We start from the raw sequence: 20,743 nt of genomic DNA, 5'->3' as shown, positions 1-20,743 counted from the left end.
CTCTGTTTACTTGCCTTTATTCAACTCCATTCTTCTGTAAAGTGTATTTGAGTATTTTGAAAAGCGCTATAAAAATAAAATGTATTATTATTTATTATTATTATAAGGTGAGTCGATCACATGGCATTAAATGAAAAATGTGTGAAATGAAAGTGAAATTTTTGATGATTTTTATGCATTTTAATGAGTAATTGTGAAAGAAAGTAGACTTCTTTTGTCCAATCTGTTCTCGTAAAGGATTGTTGGTGTGCTAGCCGGCGGGCGTGTTCGATATTTTTTGGTTTCAAAAAACTGTAATTTGAAGCGAGTTGCATACCGTCCCTTTAAGGGTTAGTAAACATGCCTGTCAAGAGCTAAAACAATAGATTTCTTTGAACAACACAAGCACAGTAGTCTCTCTTATGATGCAAAAATGTCTCAAATGCAGCAAGAACCTTCAAGCGGTCTCTTTTGGCTGGGAGCAACGGCAACAGAAGCCATGATGGCCAAACCTGCCATCCTCCATCTTTGGCTGTTTTTAACAAAAGGCTTTTCATTCCTCTCGACCCCCCCCCATCCCCCCTCACACCACCACTTCGCTCCGTACGCTCTTCACCCCCCCCCCCCTTCACTCACTGCCCCGAGGGGACGCTCGCAGCCGCCCAGACGCTTACAGACAGATGTCCTTGGTGGAGCACAACATGCTCTGCTTGACGTCACAAGCAGCTTCGGGGCTCCGAAGGAAGCTAAAAGGCTTCGTGGCCTGCAAAGACCGCGATATAAACTCCGGACCCTGCATGGCGGCCCCGACGCAGCAGGGAGCTTCTCGGGTTATTGACATAACATATGCCATTGTTGGCCAATGGCTTCCATGGAGAGTCTCGCTGATGATTTTAACCTTCCTCTTGTGTTAGCTTTCTGGTATCATCTCTTATGTTAACGGGTCGGTTTTGACCCGTGTATTAAATCGGCTATAAAATACATAAAAACAATAAGTTACCATCAAATTTGGTTCTAGGTGCTAGCATGGTGACTGTTAGCATGTTAGCATTTTAGCTGATTTACTCATGTCTAATGGCAAATACACGCATGGTATGATGTGGGGACACGATAGGACTGCCTGGACACTTTTTGGACTTGAGGCTGTCTTGCTAGGTGCTAGCATGATGACTTTTAGCATGTTAGCATTTTAGCATTTTCACTAATTTACTCATGTCTAAAGGGAAATACACACATGGTATGATGTGGGGACACTACGGGACTGTCCCAAACTTTTCGGGACCTGAGGCTGTCTTGCTAGGTGCCTACATGATGACTGTTAGCATGTTAGCATTTTAGCTAATTTACTCATGTCTAAAGGCAAATACACACATGGCATGATATAGGGAGGCTACAGGACAACCTTGGCACTTTTTAACATCAGGCTCTCTTGCTAGGTGCTAGCATGATGAGTGTTAGCATTTTAGCTAATTTACTCATGTCTAAAGGGAAATACACACATGGTATGATGTGGGGACACTATCGGACTGCCTGGACACTTTTTGGACTTGAGGCTGTCTTGCTAGGTGCTAGCATGATGACTTTTAGCATGTTAGCATTTTAGCATTTTCGCTAATTTACTCATGTCTAAAGGGAAATACACACATGGTATGATGTGGGGACACTATGAGACTGTCCCAAACTTTTCGGGACCTGAGGCTGTCTTGCTAGGTGCCTACATGATGACTGTTAGCATGTTAGCATTTTAGCTAATTTACTCATGTCTAAAAGCAAATACACACATGGCATGATATAGGGAGGCTACAGGACAACCTTGGCACTTTTTAACGTCAGGCTCTCTTGCTAGGTGCTAGCATGATGAGTGTTAGCATTTTAGCTAATTTACTCATGTCTAAAGGGAAATACACACATGGTATGATGTGGGGACACTATCGGACTGCCTGGACACTTTTTGGACTTGAGGCTGTCTTGCTAGGTGCTAGCATGATGACTTTTAGCATGTTAGCATTTTAGCATTTTCGCTAATTTACTCATGTCTAAAGGGAAATACACACATGGTATGATGTGGGGACACTATGGGACTGTCCCAAACTTTTCGGGACCTGAGGCTGTCTTGCTAGGTGCCTACATGATGACTGTTAGCATGTTAGCATTTTAGCTAATTTACTCATGTCTAAAGGCAAATACACACATGGCATGATATAGGGAGGTTACAGGACAACCTTGGCACTTTTTAAACGTCAGGCTCTCTTGCTAGGTGCTAGCATGATGACTGTTAGCATTTTAGCTAATTTACTCATGTCTAATGGCAAATACACACATGGTATGATGTGGGGACACTATTGGACTGCCTGGACACTTTTTGGACTTGAGGCTGTCTTGCTAGGTGCTAGCATGATGACTGTTAGCATGTTAGCATTTTAGCTAATTCACTCATGTCTAATGGCAAATACACACATGATATGATGTGGGGACACTATCGGACTGCCTGGACACTTTATGGACTTGAGGCTGTCTTGCTAGGTGCTAGCATGATGACTGTTCGCATGTTAGCATTTTAGCTAATTTACACATGTCTAAAGGCAAATGCACACATGGCATGATATCGGGAGGATACAGGACAACCTTGGCACTTTCTAACCTTGAGGCTCTCTTGCTAGGTGCTAGCATGATGACTGTTAGCATGTTAGCATTTTAGCTAATTTACACATGTCTAATGGCAAATACACACATGGTATGATGTGGGGACACTATCGGACTGCCTGGGCACTTTTTGGACTTGAGGCTGTCTTGCTAGGTGCTAGCATGATGACTGTTAGTATGTTAGCATTTTAGCTAATTAACTCATGTCTAATGGCAAATACACACATGGTATGATGTGGGGACACTATCGGACTGCCTGGGCAATTTTTGGACTTGAGGCTGTCTTGCTAGGTGCTAGCATGATGACTGTTAGCATATTAGCATTTTAGCTAATTTACTCATGGCTTAAGGCAAATAAACACATGGCATGATGTGGGGACACTATGGGACTGCATCAACCTTTTCGGTACTTGAGGCTTTCTTGCTAGGTGCTAGCATGGTAGCCATTGGCACACCAAGCCTGAGGTTCACAGCACAGGTGGCAAGCCCATCAAAATTTCCACGGGAATTTTCTAGTAGCCATATTATTATAACCGGGTCCAAACCGACCCTCACAATACAGTGGTCATAATTTCAACCAGACCATTTTAAAATGTAGTAAAAATTATTTGTTTGGTTTTATTTTTGTTGAAATAGAGTTTCCTGACAAAGTCAAAAAGCCTTGATGCAATAAACAAATGTGTGATTCTTTTTATGCATTAAAATGTAAAACGGGTCAGTGCCGACCCTAACACAAGAGGAGGGTTAAGCAAGGCTCCTGCAATCGACTCATCGTGGCCTCTAACGCTTGCACGGTTGCGAGGACACCTGGGGTTGTGCTCCTACATGGTATATACGTACACCTCGCTTCTACCGTCTTAAAATAAGAACATGCAGTGTAAGGGCATGCCTGGAAGGATACTGCTGGCACGGAACCAACTTTAAAAGTTCACATGTAGAGGAAAGCAGTTTCATATTTCAGAAAAAATGTACAGCGGAACACGCTTATGTCAACAATTTGTCTATTTAGAACAAGTCATTAAATCCTGGCCCATTGTGTTGTTATTATGACTACAAAGTGTCGTATGAGAGACCATGTGAGACCCTTTTTTAAGAAAAACGGGGCCGTTCATGTCGACATCATCATGACTTCATCATGATGGCGACAATATTGTCAAAATGAAAATGATTTTTTTCCCCAATTTCCAATCTGAATCCGATACCCGAATTCATATATTTTGTCATACCAGTACTTTTCCGATACCAGAACTCTGTTTGCTATCTACAAATTATATAAAAATATTAATATTAATTATTAATAATTACATTATTTATAATTAAATTATCATTATATTTATTTATAATTATATTTATAATATAATATAATATATTATAATATAATAATATATAATATAATATTAAATTATAGGAAATTATATTATATTATATTATATGCCATGGTGTTATCGCCGTTAACAGTGATGTTATATTATAATGTCCTTATATAATATAATATAATATAATATAATATAATATAATATAATATAATATAATATAATATAATATAATATAATATAATATAATATTACATTTTATTATATGCCATGGTGTTATCATCGTTACGTGGCGTTTGTGGTATAATATAATTTAGTATAAAATATAATTACATATAATTACATATAATACAATATAATTACATATAATATAATATAATTACATATAATATAATTACATATAATATAATACAATATAATATAATATAATACAATATAATTACATATAATATAATACAAAATAATAACATATAATATAATTACAATATAATATATCATGCGTGTTTCTCCATCAGTAAACACGCGTGTGCGTTGACATATTTGCGATGGGCCCATTTCATTCACCTGACACCCACATGGCCGACTTTTACGTGAACATCTGCGAGCTGCGTCTCCGGGGCTTCCTTCCCTCCATGTGAAGTGCCCGGCAGTCATACGCAGCAACCAATCAGATTCCACTTCTCCCATCTGCACTCCGACACCACCAAAGAGTTGAGATTTCACCTGCCGTCGTACCACATACGCACGATACATACGCACGATACATACGCACGACTTGGGTTTGTCATATTTACGTGGAAATCATAAATGAATTAATGAGAGAGTATGATGTTGTGCTGGGAGCTGTCATTGTCTAATGGCCCTGAGGCTAAGTGGTGCTATATTGTGTTTAATGTTGAATGTACATTATACAGTATGCAGACACTGAGGCTCGCAACACAACTTAGAAATATTATTACAAGCACTTGGAACAAAGATCATTCTTCCCAATAAGAAAATTGATGATTATAAATTGATATTAGCTCATTCAATTCCAGCATTTTAGATGCTTTTGACTGATCTTGCAAAGCTCGCAGATTATTGTGTTCTATGGATTTTTAAACAAAAGAAAAATTAGACACACCAGTCTTTCATCTGAAAAAATGGTCTGTTTCTACATTTATAGCTTCTCTAATAATCAGCAGTAGAACATATGTAAGTTTCAGGAAAATATCAGCTCCCAACTAAAAAAACGGAGAAAAAATTTGGCGCAATTATGTTTTGCGTTTACATCAAAACCCTTCATTTACAAACATAATATTCATTTTCTACCGGTTATCCTCACAAGGGTTGCGGGGGGTGCTGGAGCCTGGTGGCCGGCCAATCACAGAGCACATATAGACAAACAACCATTCACACTCACATTCATATTCCAATTAACCTAGCATGTTTTTGGAATGTGGGAGGAAACTGGAATACTTGGAGAAATCCCACGCATGCACGGGGAGAACATGCAAACTCCTCATAGAGATAGCCGAGATTGGAATCAAACTCGGGTTTCCTTGCTGTGTGGCCTGCGCGCTAACCACTCGTCCGTCGGGCAGACACATGTAAACATTAATTCTTTCATTCATTCATTTTCTACCACTTATCCTCATGAGGGTCACAGGTGTGCTGGAGCCTATCCCAGCCGTCTTCGGGTGAGAGAGGCGGGGTCCACCCTGGACTGGTGGCCAGCCAATCACAGGGCACATATAAACAAACAACCATTCACACTCACATTCATACCTATGGACAATTTGGAGTCGTCGATTAACCTAGCATGTTTTTGGAATGTGTTAGTGTTCTTACAAAGAACACTAAACTCATCACACACCAACTTAACACTCATGAGGTATAATTATGAAACCAGATCAACCGAATCATTCATTCATTAAATATATATATATATGCATATAAATGGTTTTAATTAATTAATTTAAAAATATATATATATTAGGAAAGCAGGAAGTGAACAAATGTAACAGCTCACAGACCTCACAGCTAGGACACCAGGGTTCAATTCCACCCTCGGCCATCTCTGTGTGGAGTTTGCATGTTCTCCCCGTGCATGCGTGGGTTTTCTCCGGGTACTCCGGTTTCCTCCCACATTCCAAAAACATGCTAGGTTAATTAGCCACTCCAAATTGTCCATAGGTATGAATGTGAGTGTGAATGGTTGTTTGTCTATATGTGCCCTGTGATTGGCTGGCCACCATACCAGGGTGTAGAAGACAGCTGGGATAGGCTCCAGCACCCCCGCGACCCTCGTGAGGATAAGCGGTAGAAAATGAATGAATATCGCCGATACTTTTTTCGACATTTGAAGACCGTGCCGATACGTTTCGTTTATATAATAACAGCATTCAGGCTGAATAATCCCATCCTAAATATCTGTACAATGACCTTGAATAAGAAATAATAAAGCAGTCAAGGTAGAAAAGGATTCCAAAAGACAGCCCAAACCATCAGACAGCCGCCCCAAACACCAACGCTGTTCCTTTAATTGCCCCCAGAGTGTGCTTCTCCTATTTTACCTATGCAGATAAATTCTAAACACATGCAGACGGCTAACAGCCTTGGCTCGGAGAGCCCCGTTTTGTCTGAAGCCGAGTACGTCAGAAGTGTTTCCAGGACCAAGGAGCAATTATTCCCAGCCCTCAGCGCTCCCTGGAGCCAAGGTCATTAAGTGGGTGTCGCTATCATGACCCCGCGGTGGCTCTTCATCTTGTTATTTGCAGGAAAGCGAGAAGTGGGGGGGGGGGGGGGGGGGGGGGGCAGCAAAGACTTGATGTAGAAAATGGGGATTGTTTTTCTACATGCTGACTAGGTTCATGTATTTATAATCAGGGTTTTTTATTTGGGGGGGGCGGAACACATAAAGTGAGGGACAAGGAGCAGCACTGCCTCGCCGTGTAGGCATCCATCTCAAGGAGGGACACAGCAAGAAACATTTAAGGGGTCATGCCAACCCCCCCCCCCATGTACACTTCTTAACAAATATTTATAAACCTGTGTTCCCCTGCAAACATCCATTTTCTATGCTGCTTATCTTTACTATGGTTGCAGGGTATGCTGGAGCCTATCCCAGCTGTCTTGGGTCAAGAGAGGCGGGGTACACCCTGGACTGGTAGCCAGCCAATCACAGGGCACATATAGACAAACAACCATTCACACTCACATTCATACCTATGGACAATTTGGAGTGGCTAATTAACCTAGCATGTTTTTGGAATGTGGGAGGAACAAGATAGAAAGTCGAAATTACGAGATAAAAAGTCGAAATTATGAGATAGAAAGTCACAATTACGAGATAGAAAGTCAAAATTACGAGATAGATTGTCGAATTTATGAGATAGAAAGTCGAAATTATGAGATAGAAAGTCAAAATTACAGATAAAAAGTCAAAATTACGAGATAGATTGTCAAAATTACGAGATAAAAAGTCGAAACTATGAGATAAGTCAAAATTTCGAGATAAGAAAGTCAAAAGTTTGACATAAAAAAGTCAAAATTACGAAATAGAAAGTCAAAATTACGAGATAGATTGTCGAAATTACGAGATAGAAAGTCGAAATTATGAGATAAGTCGAAATTATGAGATAGAAAGTCAAAATTATGAGATAAGTCAAAATTTCGAGATAAGAAAGTCAAAAGTTCGAGATAAAAAAGTCAAAATTACGAGATAGAAAGTCAAAGTTATGAGATAAAAAAACATAGAAAGTTGATATTATGAGATAAAAAGTCCAAATTACGAGATAGAAAGTCAAAATTACGAGATAGATTGTCGAAATTACGAGATAGAAAGTCAAAATTACAGATAAAAAGTCAAAATTACGAGATAGAAAGTCAAAATTACGAGATAGAAAGTCGAAATTATGAGATAAGTCGAAATTATGAGATAAGTCAAAATTTCGAGATAAGAAAGTCAAAAGTTTGAGATAAAAAAAGTCAAAATTACGAAATAAAAAGTCCAAATTACGAGATACAAAGTCGAAAAAGGGTCACGGGGGTGCTGGAGCCTATCCCAGCTGTCTTCGGGCAAGAGAGGCGGGGTACACCCTGGACTGGTGGCCAGCCAATCACAGGGCACATATAGACAAACAACCATTCACACTCACATTGAATGAATGAATAACAATAATTTTACTTTTCTGCACTGTGTGTGTATGCTAGCGGCCCCGCCTCCACCCACCGAGACAGAGACAGTATATGACTGGGCTCAGTGGTTAGTGTGTCGACCTCACAGCTAGGAGACTCGAGCTCAATCCCACCCTCGGCCATCTCTGTGTGGAGTTTGCATGTTCTCCCCGTGCATGCGTGGGTTTTCTCCGGGTACTCCGGTTTCCTCCCACATTCCAAAAACATGCTAGGTTAATTAGCCACTCCAAATTGTCCATAGGTATGAATGTGAGTGTGAATGGTTGTTTGTCTATATGTGCCCTGTGATTGGCTGGCCACCAGTCCAGGGTGTACCCCGCCTCTCTCGCCCGAAGACAGCTGGGATAGGCTCCAGCACCCCTCCGCCACCCTTGTGAGGATAAGCGGTAGAAAATGAATGAATGACTGTCTTGAATGACTGCTACTTTTTTTGATTGTTAAGTTGCCGTGTGATGACTTTAGCCTTCTGTGTAAGATTTCCCCTGCTTTGATACGCTCGTTGTGTGTTTTCTCTTAGCTAATGATTGGCGGCTTATATATGATCAAATGTGTCTTTCTCTTTAAATTGAGTGGGTGCAGCTTAAACAAGCGTGTCTTACGATGTGGAAATTACAGTAATGAACTAATTCTATGGAATTATATTGAAATGTGTTTATTGTAGTTCGTTTTATTAAGTGTGCAGGAGTAGGGGGTGCATGGCTTCAGGTCAAATGTCTAAAAGGGGGACTGCGGAAAGTTTGGGACCCACTGGTTTAATAAATTAGCAAGCACTGTGGGTTAGCATACGCAGGCTATGCAAACCTTTCATTATGGTTCTTCTTTTCCTTGTGGCGCTACGCCATCTTTGTAGTGTTATTATGTGGGTTTAAAGTATTTAATATGAAATTTAAAAAAACGAACTGCCGTAAACAAAACAGTCCAGCGGGAGTCACGGTTTAGAATTATGCCAAAAAAAAAACAAAAAAAACGAAAAAAAAAAAAACGAAGCCAGGTCGGCGTGGAGTCGCGAGTACGGCAAAACGTTAAAGCCTAGTGCTAACATTTGCAAAGGAGGCAGGAGCGAAGCGGATTTGGCCGATGCGGAACGACGGAGGGGAGATCATTAAAAATATCGCTTATCCCAGGAAAAAATGTCCGACTTTAAATGTTCCTTCACATTGTCTCGTTGCCTGCTTCGTCAAGCAGTCTGCTCTCTGCTCTCGTTTCTTCTTCTTTTTCATTCAGATTCAACGACCCCCCCCCCACCCCAACCACCCCCCCCGCTTCTATTGATCACGCCTAATTTGCATCCAGGAAAAGATGAAAACTCACATATTCGCACTCACAGAGAGGACGATCTCGATGATTTATTCATTTCTAAATCAAAAAAAAAAAAAAAAAGGAAGGTAGATGAGAAGGGGAATCTTCATAGGCGGCGGGCGAAGACTAAGCAGGCTCTGAGGCTGGGCTCCTCTTCCCCATGCTGCCCCCCCCAGGCACATGGTGTGCAAGTCCTCCTAATTAACAAGGTGAATCATGTTGCCGCTCTCTAATTAGCCAACATGACAATCTAATGGAAACACGCAGCCGGCCGAGCTGGCACACTTAGAATCACCAGCCCCCCCCCCCAACACCCGCTACTGTCCTTCCCCATATGGACCCCACGGTGACGACACCTTGGGATTTTAAACAAAAAAAAAGAAAGCAAAGATGGTACAAGAGTTTCTAAGAGGTCAGAAGCCTTTTTTTTTAAATCGAGGTGAAGGTGAGGTGGCGCTATATTTTTTTTAATTCCCCCCCTCCCTTTTTCTAACGTCTTGCGGGGTCTGTCGGCTAATTGAAACGTGTCCTGCTTCCCATCGCAGGCACCTCGCCACCAGCGTCGCTCTGCACGCCCAATTCCCCTGGTGCTTGCAGTCCCAAGGAATGCTGGGGCGCACGGAAGACAAAAGTGAACCTAACAGGCTGGTAGCAGCAAGGAGACGAGTCGCTATCTCCCTCTGAGGCAAAGAGGAAAAAAAATCTCCTTTTTTTTTTTTTTGTTGTTTTCCTTCTCATTACAGCACTTTGTAATGTAGAAAAACACACAGGAACACCAAAGGTACTTTTAAAGAACATGACTTGAGGTGATGAAAGGAAAACTCAAGTTCAGACCAGCAACAACAAAGCAACAAATAAGAAAACAAAAATAGGCTACGCTGCTTTAAAGTGCAGTCGACATACTGCAACCGCGTAGCTATCTGTACGCTACCGTACGTACCTCGCGTTTAAGATCCGTTTGGCTCATTGCGGATACGCAAAGTATGGAAGCTCGTTTCCGCCGCTGAAAAAAACAATTATCCCAATGGTAAATTGGAATTACGAGATAATAAAGTCGAAATTACAAGATAGAGAGTCCAATTTACGAGATAGAAAGTCGAAAATACGAGATAAAAAGTCAAAATTACGAGATAAAAAGTCAAAATGATGAGATACGTCAAAAGTTTGAGATAAGAAAGTCAAAATTACAAGATAAGAAAGTCGAAATTACGAGAAAGAAAATCGAAATTATGAGATAAAAAGTCAAAAATATGAGATAAAAAGTCAAAAGTTCGAGATCAGAAAGTCAAAAGTTCGAGATAAGAAAGTCAAAATACGAGATAAAAAGTCAAAATTACAAGATAAGAAAGTCAAAAGTTTCAGATAAGAAAGTCGAAATTACAAGATAGAAAGTCGAAATTACAAGATAGAAAGTCGAAATTACGAGATATAAAGTCAAAATTACGAGATAAAAAGTCAAAATTACGAGATAAAAAGTCAAAAGTTCGAGAAGAACGTCAAAAGTTCGAGATAAAAAAGTCGAAATTACGTGATAGAAAGTCAAAAGTTCGAGATAAGAAAGTCGAAATTACGAGATAGAAAGTCAAAACTTCGAGATAAGAAAGTTGAAATTACAAGATACAAAGTCAAAATTACGAGATAAGAAAGTCAAAATTATGAGATAAGAAAGTCAAAATTACGAGAAAGAAAATCGAAATTATGAGATAAAAAGTCAAAAGTTCGAGATCAGAAAGTCAAAAGTTCGAGATAAGAAAGTCAAAATACGAGATAAAAAGTCAACATACGAGATAAAAAGTAAAAATTACGAGATAAGAAAGTCAAAAGTTTGAGATAAGAAAGTCGAAATTACAAGATAGAAAGTCGAAATTACGAGATATAAAGTCAAAATTACGAGATAAAAAGTCAAAATTACGAGATAAAAAGTCAAAAGTTCGAGAAGAACGTCAAAAGTTCGAGATAAAAAAGTCGAAATTACGAGATAGAAAGTCAAAAGTTCGAGATAAGAAAGTCGAAATTACGAGATAGAAAGTCAAAACTTCGAGATAAGAAAGTTGAAATTACAAGATACAAAGTCAAAATTATGAGATAAGAAAGTCAAAATTATGAGATAAGAAAGTCAAAATTACGAGAAAGAAAATCGAAATTACAAGATATAAAGTCAAAATTATGAGATAAAAAGTCAAAATTATGAGATAAAAAGTCAAAAGTTCGAGATAAGAAAGTCGAAATTACGAGATACAAAGTCAAAATTACAAGATACAAAGTCAAAATTACGAGATAAGAAAGTCAAAATTACGAGAAAGAGTCTTGGGGTGAGAGGTGTTGACCAGCCAATCACAGGGCACATATAGACAAACAACCATTCACACTCACATTCATACCTATGGACAATTTGGAGTCGCTAATTAACCTAGCATGTTTTTGGAATGTGGGAGGAAACCGGAGTACCCGGAGAAAACCCACGCATGCACGGGGAGAACATGCAAACTCCACACAGAGATGGCCGTGGGTGGAATCGAACTCAGGTCTCCTAGCTGCGTGGCCTGCACACTAACCACTAGAATGTAATGTAGAAGAATGTAAAGGTGACTCCAATGATGTTATTTAATGTATAGAGAACTTCTTATCATGTGGATTTGGAAGGTCGGATGGATGTATTCCTCATTTGCTAAAAGTCATTCTGGAACAGTCTCTCTGAGGCCTTTGTCGGAATAGTTTTCCTAAAGTCTTACTTTCCTCAGGCAGCGAGAGATTCCTTTTTGTCCGCTCGGAATTATCAGCGAGGCTTGAAATGCCTCAAACCTCCACCGAGTTAATTCTTCCCCCGCTCGACTTTGGACCTCTCATTGAAATTGCTGGCGCTGCCCCTGCTGTTTATGTGTCAGAGTTCACCAATTAGACTAACTGCTTTTACTGTGGCTGGGGTGACGTGATCGAACTTAGCATATTTAACCTCGTTGCAAGCGTAATGAACAGACGCCGCGTTACAGCCGTGCGTGTTATTTCAACCGTCGCCGTCTTAATGTGCGTACATGCATGGTTCTCATTTGGCCCCGCATCCTCCACAAAACGACCAGGTCACCGGTATCCCGGACTGAAATCCGCCCACGCCGGCGGCCCCCGTCGGCCAGAGCCTCGCTCCTTCAGAGATGGGAGGCTCTCTCGTGTGTCAAAGGACAACGCTTGAGTTTCTTTTATTAAGCCGGTTATATGAACGAGTTCATAGGCGCTCCTCCTCTGGCCCCTCCGCAAACCGCTCCCCTCCAAAGAGGCGCTCTTGCTCCCTCCGGGCGGGCCCGAGGCGGCCCAAACGCTCGCTACCCTCCTCCACATTGCAGCCTCCCTTTCTCTCTCTGTGCCGACTTTCAAAGAGAATTCCTGCTGTTTTGTGTGTCCCAGTTCATGGAAGTTCATTTCCATGGCCTCATGGATGCACGGTGTTCCTTAAAGGAATAGAACACGACTGGAGACACGGATACCCGACATTCATGTACAGTGGAGCTGCAAGGTCAAACACGGTGCATTCAGGGACGCCGGGAAACTCCACATTATTATGTTTCTCCTATAAAACAAAGGAAACAGGAATAGTCTGTTCCTGTGTCAACCTGCATTCATTAAACCTTTGTACTGTACTTCAACGCCATTTGTCATTTCGGTAACTGGCTGCACGGTGGGCGAGTGGTTAGTGCGCACACCTCACAGCTAGGAGACCTTAATTCGATTCCACCCTCGGCCATCTGTGTGTGGAGTTTGCATGTCCTCCCCGTGCATGCGTGGGTTTTCTCCGGTTTCCTCCCACATTCCAAAAACATGCTAGGTTAATTAGCCACTCCAAATTGTCCATAGGTATGAATGTGAGTGTGAATGGTTGTTTGTCTATATGTGCCCTGTGATTGGCTGGCCACCAGTCCAGGGTGTACCCTGCCTCTCTCGCCTAAAGACAGCTGGGATAGGCTCCAGCACCCCCGCAGACCCTTGTCAGGATAAGCGGTAGAAAATGAATGAATGATTCGGTTGAGCTGGTTTCATGATTATACCTCTTGAGTGTTAAGTTGGTGTGTGATGAGGTTAGTGTTCATTGTAAGGACACTAACATGCTAGGTTAATTGGCGACTCCAAATTGTCCATAGGTATCAATGTGAGTGTGAATGAATGTTTGCATGTGGCCACACAGCTAGGATACCCGAGTTCGATTCCACCCACGTCCATCTCTTTGTGTGGAGTTGTCATGTCCTCCCCGTGTATGCGTGGGTTTACTCCGGTTTCCTCCCACATTCCAAAAATATGCTCGGTTAATTGGAATATGAACGTGAGTGTGAATGGCGGGGTACACCCTGCAACCTAGCATGTTTTTGGAATTGAACCCTGGTCTCCTAGCTGTGAGGTCTGTGCGCTAACCACTCGACCACCGTGCCACGTTATTTACATGTCGATGTAAAAAGTGAATAAAATAAAAATAATAACACTCCCAAGTGGAACTGAAGTTGTTGATATTCAAGTAAAGGTACAAATGGCGGAGTTGTGTAAAAATATGTGAATCCACTTCTCCAATTCTCTTTCTTCCCTGGTCTCCTGTCCTCGCCACGCCTCCTCCTCCAGTTCGCTGGTTTCCCATGTCCACATTCGCCTGCAGACGTGGCGGTGATGATGAATCTGTGGCCGCCGCGATGTGTCTGCGTTCCTGACATGGTGATGTATCTCCACTGGCCTTCACACCCTTTCTATCTCTCCCTCCTCCTCCTCGAAAAAAGTTCCCCCGCTTCTCACTGATGGACCACTCCAAACGTAAAGACCCAACAACAACAACCAGAATCGGAGCGGTGGGGAACAACAAACAGGAACTGAGCGCCGCCGCGATTTGCCCATTGATTTTCACCAGAGGGCATTTTTGAAATAGCCCATCTGACCTTTCGGCCAAATGGGGGGAGCAGAGGCGCTAGACCGACTCTCTCTCACGCTAAGCATCTACCCCCGCCTGCACTGCTGGTGACACGTTTAAATACCAACACAATTATTATTAGTATTACTTTGCATGACACCAGCCTCAAGTCACGCTGGTGCCCCCTAAAGGCTACAGTGTTTACTACACCGGCTGAACCAATAGAATGGTTCTATTATGGTTCTGATGGCAGAGAATCCTTGCATCATTAATAAATTACATCATTATATAGACGCATAATCGCACCGATGACAACCTACATGGAGCTAGTCAAAATGTTCAACATTTCACTAAGACACTACAGGATGCTCAAAAAGTGTCTCACTCCAAAAAAAAAACAAAATTTTTGCAGAATTTTGCATGTTTTTTCAGGCAAATATTACTGCCATCTGCCAGTTCTGGTATATACACACATATATATGCAGGTTGAGCTGGTTTCATAATTATACCTCTTCAGTGTTAAGTTGGTGTGTGATGAGTTTAGTGTTCTTTGTAAGAACACTAACACATTCCAAAAACATGCTAGGTTAATTAGCGACACCAAATTGTCCATAGGTATGAATGTGAGTGTGAATGGTTGTTTGTCTATATGTGCCCTGTGATTGGCTGGCCACCAGTCCAGGGTGTTTTTCATTGGACAGTAGAGGGGCTGCACGGAGGCCTCACAGCTAGGAGACCCAAGTTCAATCCCACCATCTCTCTGTGGGTTTTCTCCGGGTACTCCGGTTTCCTCCCACATTCCAAAAACCAAAACCAAAATACCTCTTGAGTGTTAAGTTGGTGTGTGATGAGTTTAGTGTTCTTTGTAAGAACACTAACACATTAACAGGCTCCTGCACCCCCGCGACCCTTGTGAGTATAAGCGGTTGAAAATGAATCAATAAATGAATGATTCGGTTCAGCTGGTTTCATAATTATACCTTGAGTGTTAAGTTGGTGTGTGATGAGTTTAGTGTTCTTTGTAAGAACACTAACACATTCCAAAACATGCTAGGTTAATTGGCGACTCTAATTTGTCCATAGGTATGAATGTGAGTGAATGGTTGTTTGTCTATATGTGCCCTGTGATTGGCTGGCCACCAGTCCGGGGTGTACCTTGCCTCGTGCCCGGAGACAGCTGGGATAGGCTCCATCACCCCCCGCGACCCTCGTGAGGGTAAGCGGCAGAAAATGAATGAATAAATGAATGAGTCGGTTGAGCTGGTTTCATAATTACAACTCGAGTGTTAAGTTGGTGTGTGATGAGTTTAGTGTTCTTTGTAAGAACACTAACACATTCCAAAAACATGCTAGGTTAATTAGCGACTCCAAATTGTCCATAGGTATGAATGTGAGTGTGAATGAATGTTAACATGTGGCTGCACGGTGGTCGAGTGGTTAGCACGCTACACAGCTAGGATACCCGAGTTCGATTCCACCCACGGACATCTCTTTGTGTGGAGTTTTCATGTCCTCCCCGTGTATTCGTGGGTTTTCTCCGGTTTCCTCCCAAATTCCAAAAATATGCTCGGTTAATTGGAATATGAATGTGAGTGTGAATGGTTGTTTGTCTATATGTGCCCTGTGATTGGCTGGCCACCAGTCCAGGGTGTACCCCGCCTCTCGCCTGAAGACAGCTGGGATAGGCTCCAGCACCGCCCGCAAACCTTGTGAGGAAAAATGGTATAAAATAAATGAATGAATGAACTAGCTCAGCAGGTTGCCTACAGCCACATGTAACAAGGAGGGAACAGGAAACGGTGTCTATGGTCAGTGCCGATTGCTCACCTCCATTTTTTTTTTAAATGGAAGAACGTCTGGAGCTGCGTGTTACGTCATATCTCAGCATTCGCTGAAAGAACGTACTCGGGAACAGGAAATGATCAAATTCAATCTTGCTAATATTTTATAATTAAACCCGGGACATGTTTTATATAGATATATATTTTCTTTTTGAATAAAAGTGGACTTGTGAATGGCGTATAGAAGGGTTTAGATTCTGTTCCACAGATGGCGCTAATGCACACCAAAGCTGCTTGCCAACCGCCAATAAACAACAGAAGAAGAAAAACACCAGGAAGAAGAACGCACCGTGACAACTTTCCGTTTGAGCGGGTACAAGATACCTCAATCGGATTAGGAAAAGGAATATTCCACCCCTGGGAATCCCATTATATATTCATTCGGATTGATTGGTACTTTTCTTTGGGAATGAGGTGTATACAAAGGTTACATTCATAACCCGAATGGAATTGGAATATTTGTGTCCATGTAAACGTGGCTATCGAGAGAGCGAAACGCACCATCTTCTGCTTCCATTTGTCCGATTTGGTGCTTTTACATCGGAGCGTGTACAGTATTTGCGTGCTCAGGGAGAAGGTCTGGCTGTGGCAGCGGAGTCGCTGGGGCTCATTATCCTGATGAAATTTGCGCAGATGTGTGAGCTGCCGACAGACTCGGCGGTGACACAAACAGCCAGCTCTGTCCCCTTGAGCCAGTCAGGTGATGAAAACGGGAGAGGCACGAGTGCTGAGAAACGACGGCCATTAAGCAAAAAAGAAAGCGGCGAGCGAGCGAGGGAGGGGTGTCGGCTGAGGGGTGTTAGATATATACAACACGTGTGTGTGTGTGTGTGTGTGTGTGTGTGTGTGTGTGTGTCGGTGTCTAGCATTGCATAAAGTCACAATTTCCAAACAGGAGCTTGGTAAAATGTCAGATAAATCGTGTGTATGTACGTCCCCTCGCCAGGCGCTAATCTGGCCACATCCACATGACGAGCGGACTGCCACTTAAAGGGGAGGAGATCCACTTTGATCACGCGGGGAGGCCCCCCAGGGCCAAACCTGTCGCGCTGCCTATTACACCGCCTCATTTGCATATATGGGGGCTGATGGGTATGAAAGCTGAGATCTTGTGTGTGAACGTTCGGAACAGAGCAGCGGCCGCCGCCTCCGCCGCCAACGGAAAAAGATGTCCAGGACAGAAGACGCCAGCGCTGCCGGTCGCCAGCGGTGAGAGGAGCGGGCTCGTCACTTTTTGAAGGTCACAAGTTCAACGCCACGGAAAAAATACCCCCCAAATGAAATAGTTTGGCCCGAGCAACAATAGTCGGATGCCCTTGAGAGAGAAACTTCCAGATGCTGCTAATAGAAATGGACCGGCAGCCAGCACTTGTCATGACCAAAGGAAGGATAACAATACTACCAGATACTACCGGAATAAAGACATATTTTCATATTTTCATAGATAAAAGCAGAGAAAAAAACGGTTTCCAACTTCTAAATATACTTTATAACATGGTTAGAGACCTATAGACATGAAATAACACACCTATAGTCACTATAGTGCCAATTTTAGTGTTTATAATAACACAAAATAAACCATGTAAGACATAAATAAGACCAGTGTTGTGGGATTGTTATGCTAATTATTTTACAATACATGTTTCCCCCGTTATCATTATTTTCATTATTTGTTTACATGTGGCTGCACGGTGGATGAGTGATTAGCGCGCAGGCCACGCAGCTAGGAGACCCTAGTTCGATTCCACACTCTGCCATCTCTGTGTGGAGTTTGCATGTTCTCCCCGTGCATGCGTGGGTTTTGTCCGGGTACTCCGGTTTCCTCCCACATTCCAAAAACATGCTAGGTTAATTAGCGACTCCAAATTGTCCATAGGTATGAATGTGAGTGTGAATGGTTGTTTGCCTATATGTGCAATATGGACAGCTGGGATAGGCTCCAGCACCACCCGCGACCCTTGTGAGGATAAGCGGTAGAAAATGAATGAATGAATGTTTACATGTGGCTGCACGATGGTCGTGCGGTTAGTGCGCAGGCCACACAGCGAGGAGACCCGAGTTCAATTCCACCCTCGGCCATCTCTGTGTGGAGTTTGCATGTTCTCCCCGTGCATGCGTGGGTTTTCTCCGGGGACTCCAGTTTCCTACCACATTCCAAAAACATGCTAGGTTAATTGGAATTTGAATGTGAGTGTGAATGGTTGTTTGTCTGTATGTGCCCTGTGATTGGCTGGCCACCAGTCCAGGGAGGATAAGCAGTTGAAAATGAATAATAATAATAATAATAATATGTTTCAGGGTAAGATTTCTACCAATATAATCATAAAAAGGTGATTAGTGTCGCAGATTCATTATTGATTAGTGATTAGTCCCCCAATGAACCGCAGCTCCATCAGTGCCGGCGACACTCGTGCAACACAATTATCTTGCTACTAACTTGTGGAAAATGCCTGTTAAATGATATTAAATGTATACTTTTATACAAGCTGTACAGTCCAGTCCAGGGTGTACCCCGCCTCTGGGATAGACTCCAATAGCTCCGCGACCCTCGTGAGTATAAGGAAAAGATAATGAATGAATGAATGAATAACAACAGTGTCACGTAGCACAATAAAAATAATCAAAACAACTCAGAACGATATTGGAATTAGTCGGGAAAATTGCGGTAATACCGACATGATGGCACAAGTAAACACACCAAAGACCAGCACGGTACATAGGACCTAGTCCTGGTTCTAGTATACTATTTATTTATTGAAATAAAGCCGAACCCGGCCTATTCTGCATGCACTTGTTTTGTAGACAATGTGTGTTTTATCGGTATTGACGGTGCTCAGGTAAAAGAAAAGCCAGTTTACCCCGAATAAGCATTTCAGATGCACCAATTTATTCTCCACGTTGACTTTTACAGCTACAAAGGAGCGCAAAGACGCATTGTCTCCGGCGTGTAATAGGCTAAAGCGCCACGCTAAGCGCTTTAACGTTTTATCTCCAACCGAAGCGCCGCTACCACGCCGCATCATTTCAAGTCTGGTATAGGATGCGTTCCCGGCGGACCCTCAGAAAGCAGACCTCTCTTCTTCTGCTTCTTCTTCATGTTTACGCAAATAGTTCTGTCACAGCTTCGCTTTGTTTTGGTCCTTGTTTACTCCGGAGTTACTTCTCTCCGCCGGTGTGGGCAGGGGGATGAAACGAGCGCTCCTCACCTGTTGTTGTTGTTTGTTGATGCAAAACTTAAGCGGCAGACGTGGATTCTTTGAAGTAACTTTCTCCTTTTAATTTTTTTTACATTTTTATTCATGTGGTCGGAAAGTTTTGCTTGTGCACTCGTTTCCACGGCGATGTGTAACAGTTTTACTTTCAGGACACGCTGAAAAATGGAAAGAAAGTTGGAATGATACGTGTCGCTGCGATCGGTCCTCAGGCTAACAAACTAGTCCAGAATAAACTGTACTTTTTCTGTGTTTTTGTGGTACGTTTTTGTGTGTAATGATAATCATAGGACACGGAAATGAATAAAGTCGCAATGACGAGAAGTACATGAAATATTAGAATAATACAGTCATAATTGGATCATACTTGTAAACATTCATTCATTTTCTCACGCTTATCTTTGCAAGGGTTGGGGGTGCTGGAGCCTACCCCAGCTGTCTTCAGGCGAGAGGCGTGTGTGCTAACCCCTCAACCGCCGTGCAGCCCTTTTTTGTTATTATTATTATTATTCATTCATTCATTTTCTATCACTTATCCTCACAAGGGTAGCAGGAGTGCTGGAGCCTATCCCAGATATTTTCAGACAAGAGGCGAGGTACACCCCGGACTGGTGGCCAGCCAATCACAGGGCACATATAGACAAACAACCATTCACACTCACATTCATACCTATGGACAATTTGGAGTGGCTAATTAACCTAGCATGTTTTTGGAATGTGGGAGGAAACCGGAGTACTTGGAGAAAACCCACGCATGCACGGGGAGAACATGCAAACACAGATATGGCTGAGCGTGGAATCGAACTCTGGTCTCCTAGCTGTGTGGCCTGCGTACTAACCCATCAACCACCGTGCAGCCCTTTTTTGTTATTAGTATTATTATTATTCATTCATTCATTTTCTATCGCTTATCCTCACGAGGGTGGCCAGCCAATCACAGGGCACATATAGACAAACAACCATTCACACTCACATTCATACCTATGGACAATTTGGAGTGGCTAATTAACCTAGCATGTTTTTGGAATGTGGGAGGAAACCGGAGTACTTGGAGAAGACCCACGCATGCACGGGGAGAACATGCAAACACAGATATGGCCGAGCGTGGAATCGAACTCTGGTCTCCTTGCTGTGTGGCCTGCGCGCTAACCACTCGACCTTGAGTTTTTGTGCCCGTCATCATTAAAAACCAGCAAGAAGCATTCCAGTCATTTTGTGACTTGGCTCCGTTGGTGGCGTCAGGGTGGTAATGATGCTGGTACACGCATGCATAACAACACAGACCACTTGGTAGAGTCCAGAGGCCTACCGAGTTCCCACATGGTAAACATTAAGTGAACTCGCATATAAATGACATATTTTTGTAGTTAGAGCATAGAAAACCTGTTTACGACCTTC

General features: G+C 42.4%; 1 protein-coding gene across 2 annotated transcripts in view; it reads right to left on the bottom strand.

The window, feature by feature from the left end:
• The window catches only part of LOC131139092 (transcription initiation factor TFIID subunit 4), a 113,966-nt gene that overhangs the window by 46,598 nt on the left and 46,625 nt on the right, over positions 1-20,743 (bottom strand). The gene's annotated exons all lie outside the window — the stretch shown is intronic.

The sequence above is a fragment of the Doryrhamphus excisus genome, linkage group LG13, assembly GCF_037039965.1.
Source record: "Doryrhamphus excisus strain RoL-2023G ecotype Guam linkage group LG13, RoL_Dexc_Guam_v1.1, whole genome shotgun sequence".
Classification (NCBI taxonomy): Eukaryota; Metazoa; Chordata; class Actinopteri; order Syngnathiformes; family Syngnathidae; genus Doryrhamphus; species Doryrhamphus excisus.
Note: the sequence above shows the minus strand (reverse complement) of the source record. Positions and strands in the feature narration are given on the sequence as shown.